The sequence below is a fragment of the Lactuca saligna genome, chromosome 8 (assembly GCF_052625555.1).
Source record: "Lactuca saligna cultivar CGN05327 chromosome 8, ASM5262555v1, whole genome shotgun sequence".
NCBI lineage: Eukaryota > Viridiplantae > Streptophyta > Magnoliopsida > Asterales > Asteraceae > Lactuca > Lactuca saligna.
Window position 1 is genome coordinate 138,769,953 of NC_136424.1, and position 6,016 is coordinate 138,775,968.

Consider the following 6,016-nt stretch of genomic DNA (forward strand, 5'->3'; position numbering starts at 1 on the left):
TCTTAATTGTTTTTCTGATTTTTAGATTTAAAAAAAATAAAAAATAAAAATAAATCTCTCTCTCTTCTCTCTCTCACTCTCTCTCTTTCTCTCTCTCTCTCTCTCCCTCCCTCTCTCACTCTTACTCTCTCACACACTATCTCTTTCTCTCTCTCCCTCTCCCTCTCTCTCTCTCTCCCTCTCCCTTTCTCTCTCTCACTCTCACTCTCTCTCTCTCTCTCACACACACACACACACACACACACACTCTCTCTCTCTGTCCTTCTTCATTTGTTATTCATGGTTCTCAAGAACCCCTCATCGTCGACTCCACCGTCAGCCACCACCGCCTTCAGCTTCACCTTCAGCCCTTATCGTCTTCACCACCACCGTCCATTTGTAAACCCTTTCTCCGATCTCGTCGCCATCGTTTATATCTGTAAACCTTCGTTTTTTTTGGCAAATATTTTTGAAGGATTTGTTTATCATCTTGATAATCAGTGAAGTTTGATGGGCACTGTAATCAAGAACATCATCATCAGAATAAGTCAACACCCAGATCGAAGCTAAAATATCTAATGTTATGATCAAACAAACAACATCAGATGACTTTAGATCCTCCTTGGTAGTCTTATAATCGGTTTTCCAGAAAATGATCAAAGTCCAGTTTAGATCCATCAAAGTGTTCTTGAGATTTTACACCATCTATCTTCCTTCCTGATTTATATACAAACATACGAAGATGAACATTATGAAGACCTGGGAACCCGATGAAGATTTGAACTAACATCAATACACATACACCCACAACAACTAATCTCAGTTTTTCATAAATATATGAAGCTCAAACCAAACTTAGATTTAATAAGGTCAATATAAATCGACACATGAACAATCAGATTTGTAAAGCAATAATAATAATCGGATTTATAAACCCGCAAGAACACCTGATTACAGGATTTGTAGAATCACAAGAACTAATTACCTGATCTGTAAAACCATAGCCTTCTCATCCAAGACTTCCCTTATTCCTCCATTATCACAATCCCTAACAGCTGGAAATGTAAAAGACAAAAAAAGAGAGATAAAAATAAGGGGTTTCAATTCTTTGTAAGTCACAATCCCAAACACCCATCCTTTCACCCACAATCAAATCATTCATAAGCGCCTCCTCCAACCACTATTCCTTCATCATCTGATCTATTCTGATTCTTTGTAAGTCATTGTTACAGAGAGATGATTCGAGGAGCTTCACAAATTAGGGTTTCGGTCGCCACCATTCTGGTTTCTAGACTTCACCGGCGTAGATCCGTTCTCGTCTGAGGACATCGAAGACATGAGCTTGTGACTGGAGACTACTGTTGGAGGGATGAGGCAAAGAGTCGGATTTCGATTCAAGGTTTTATCCTCCGTCGTTTCGTCTTCAGATTACCATGTGTGTGTTCAGATGAAGAACCCGAGAACCGACGAACTCGATCTGATTTCGTCTTCTGATTTCATTTTTTTCTTTCTCCATTATTCGATCTTCCCTATATTTTCCCTTCCTTGAGTGTTTAAGGAGAAAAGTCTAGAGAAGAAACATATCTAAGATCTGGTTTTCGTTTGACGAGAGAGAGAGAGAGAGAGAGAGAGAGAGAGAGAATATTTTATTTTTGTTTTATTTTTAATTGTTTTCTAATTACTGTAATAAAAGAAAAATATAAAACAAAATAATAAAAGGCAAATCCATCATTATAAAATGTTTCAAAATTTTTGGACCAAACTCACAATAAAATGAAATGTTTGGACTTATGGTGCTAATCCAAACTTTTTTTGGACCAAAATGACAATTTTGAGCTAACCACATGGACCATTTTGTGCAGTTTTGTTATTTTTTTTTTGTACACATCTGAGTAACGAACTTGTTGAAAGCATTCACATCTAGGATTTAACCTACTATAGCAGGTCATAATGTGCATATGTGAACACTTCCAACAAGTTTGTTACTTACATGTATACACAAAAAAAATAGTTACCCAAATGTAAACATACCGAAAAGTTAATTACCTTAATAAGTCATATTGCCCCACATATTTAATATTATATTATATTGAAAAATTTTAATAATATTTTTTACTCAATTCGGTTCGGTTTTTGGGGGTTCGGTTTTAAATGAAAACCATAACCAAACCGTATGTATGTGGTTAATCAAAAAAAAAAAAAAAAAAAAAACACCTTTTTTTAGTAATGGTTCGGTCATGTCAGTTAATTAGGTTTTCCTTCACTTTTTCGTTTAATATGTTTACCCGTAACTCCGTAAGTCGTGTAATCATGTTAGTTGATTTGGAATAGTTCAATTACCATCTCCACAAGTTTGTATCACAAGTACATATATGTACTTGACAAATAATTTGCAATTACCAATTAACACATGTTAGGACGCTTTTTAAAACCCGTAATACGACCTTCAGTTGCGACAAAGCTTTATTTTAGCATTTTGTGTTTAAATTTTTGATTGATCTAGAGCATTTGGTTTGATTCCTTTGGGTTTGAACTAAAATGCAGCAAGTTGAAAAACATCTACTCCAATACATCACAGAATTCTGATCCCAAAATTCAGCACACATCCTAGTAAGTATTGTATGGAATTAGTTAGAAAATGCAAGCCGGGCAATAAACTCCAGGATCCCTTTCTTACGCTCAATTTCATCAACATCTGCAACTTTACCTGTAGAAAGCCATTCCTTTGTATCAGAAATTGCATTACATAGGCTCTTCAAGTCCTTTGGGGGCATATCTTTTATTTTAATCTTATTCTCCAAGTCATATATGCAATCCTCCAAGGCATTGTATGCTTCAGCTTTCCTCTTGAACTCTTGGTCCTCAAGTTTGAACTTCTCAGCATCTTTCATCATTTTCTCTATCTCATGCTTTGACAATCTCCCACAAAGATTGGTAACAGTAAGGCTTTTGGTCTTACCAGTGGATACTACCTTAGATGTAACTGTAAGGATACCATTAACATCTATTTCAAAACAATCCTCTACTACTGCAACTCCTTTAGGGGCAGGTGGAATTCCTGATATTGTAAACGATCCGAACAAGAAATTATCACTAGATCTAGTCCGTTCACCTTGGTACACCATTGCGTCCATAGAAGACTGGTTGTCAAAGGCTGTTATAAAAGTTCCTGTTTTCTTGGTTGGTATAGGAGTGTTACTTGGGATTATAACACTCATTCTTTCCCCATCTACCTCTGTACCAAGGGACAAGGGAGTGACATCCAATAGCATCAACTCCTTTATCATCTTGGTAGCCTGACCCAAATTGGAAGCCATAATTGCCGCCCCATAAGCTACAGCTTCATCAGGGTTGATTTGCTTGCATAGCTCCTTCCCATCAAAGAACTCCTGTAACATACTTCGGACCTTTTGAATCCTAGTTGATCCACCAACAAGAATTACCTCATCTACACTACCTTTGTTTAGATTAGCATCCACTAAACATTTCTCCACTTGCTTGATACACTCCGCAAAGAAACTCATATTTAACTCCTCAAATTTGGCACGAGTAATCTTCATAGAAAAGTCAATACCATCCAGCAGCACATCTAGTTCAACTGAAACTTGAGTATCATATGAAAGAATTCTCTTTGCTTTCTCACAACCAACTTTCAACCTTCCTAGTGCCCTTTGATTTCCTCTCAAATCCTTATTCCATTTCTTCTTAAAATCATCAACACAATAATTTACCATTCGGTTGTCAAAATCCTCACCTCCCAAATGAGTGTCACCAGCAACAGCCTTCACCTCAAATTTACCCTCTCCATCAATGGTGAGAAGAGAGACATCGAAGGTGCCACCACCAAGATCAAAGATAAGCACATTCTTCTTTCCATTGAATCTATTGTCTACACCATAAGCAATTGCAGCTGCAGTTGGCTCATTGTTCATGCGAAGGACATTTAGGCCAGCAATAGTAGCAGCATCCTTGGTTGCTTGACGCTGACAGTCATTGGAATAAGCCGGGACAGTGATGACAGCAGTGCAACCGATATATGCCTCCCTCCGCAATCTCTTTCATCTTGACTAGAACCATTGATGAAATTTCCTCGGTAGAAAATTGTCGTTCATGACCCTTATGAGTAACAACAACTTTTGGCATGTCGCCGGGCCCTTCTATGACCCTGAATGGCATTAACTTTACGTCTTCCTGCACCATGACATCACTGAACCTCCGGCCGATCAACCTCTTTGCATCTAAAATTCCATTACTTAACCATATCAGCCATGCAATAAAAGTATTAAATCATGTATAGAATGTTGAAACTTACTGAATACAGTATTAGCAGGGTTCCTTGCAATTTGATTCTTGGCACCATCACCAACTAGACGTTGAGAATCAGTGAAAGCAACACAAGATGGCGTCGTTCGATTTCCTTGGTCATTGGGTATGATCTCGATTCTGTTGTTTTTCCATACAGCAACACATGAGTATGTGGTGCCCAAGTCAATTCCAATTGCTGGTGCTCCACCTTCCCAACTCGCCATTACTCTACAGGTTCAAACAGAAACAAGCAATAAGGCAATAATGAACGCTCACGAAACAACGCAATGAGTTTATGATGTCCGCTCGCGATTGTCTGGTTTTATAGCATTCATAGTAGCCATTAGGAATATGTATCGTTTTGTGAAATTTAATTACTCTCAACTTAGTGTTTTGTTTTATTTTATATGATCATGATGCAAAGATTCTAAGAGATTGTGTCTTTTGGATTCCCAACGAATAAAGTGGAAATTTTCTTTAAACATTTCCGATTATCCTGTGTCTTATGCTTCAAATAAAGTGTGTTCAATGATATAAATTTACAGTGTGATACATAATGCGCGGTTGTTTTGTTATCATATCTGTATTTTCATCATAAATCAATTATTCATTTCTGTATTTAAATTTCCAAAAACTACTACTATAATTAGGTCATGGGTATGGTTGCAAGCAGTGACGAGGGTTTGGTCCGAAAACCCGAACCGAAACCAAAACTCGATAAGGATACATGGCCAATGTGCCATATACGCCGCATGACCGTCCACAGTCCACACCATCCCTGTCACCACGGATTGCAACAAAATAGTGAGTTTTTTTCTGCTTTGTAATTTTCCTTTTTATTTAAATTAACTAGAAATTGCTCACTCACTTGCTTTCCGGGGGATACATTAGTAATTTTCAATTGTTTTTGTTAAACTAACAAGTTCCAATCTCTAATTTGCTGAGTGGAATAATCTGTAAATGTACTCTCACGCAACGACCATTTTTCTAATTTTTTTTAAACAGGTAGACCATTTTTTTTAAATTATAGGGATATTTTTGTAATTTATTTTCTACAAAATGATCAAACCTGCCAACATATGACAATCTTGTGGCCAAAGTTTCAAACTCAAATAGTATACTATTTAAACAAATAAATTATTTCTATTAAAAACCCATATATAAAAACATTTTTATGAATTACAGGTTCAAACTTTGTAATAACTTTAGTCTTGATTTCAGTCTTGTGTTAAGTGTTCGCATAGCGACTCAGGTCCTAACAACTTGATGTCAGACAGACTTTGTAATAAATTTAGTACAACGATCAAACTTGACAACATACAAAATTGTTGTATCCAAATTCTAAAACTCAAAACTATACTATTCATAAACCACTTGGTTTTTATTATATATAATATAATAATACAATGTTTCAATTTTAACTAACATCTACTATTTTAATTTTTTTTTTTATTGAAAATGATGATGTAGTGTGGTAGGTATATCAAGTAAAATGTGGTGTGATTGTGATGATAAGATGGAGTGATATCCTCAAAATCACGGCCAGAAAAGACCGATTTTATTTATGCTTTTTAAGATAATCTCAGAGTAAATCCTTTTGATTTAAAAGTGTTGCGAAATTTGTTCCCAAAAACAAAACATGATAAAACAACGTTTACCAAAGCATTTCATAAAAGAAATATATTTTCATTATATATTCAAAACTCGGGGTGTCATGTTCCGATACAGACCA

The 6,016-nt window shown here is 36.1% G+C and overlaps 1 pseudogene; it reads right to left on the reverse strand.

Moving 5' to 3' along the window:
- Positions 1 to 315: 315 nt before the first annotated feature.
- On the reverse strand, positions 316 to 4,508 carry LOC145010135 (heat shock 70 kDa protein 18-like; annotated as a pseudogene).
- Positions 4,509 to 6,016: the final 1,508 nt, after the last annotated feature.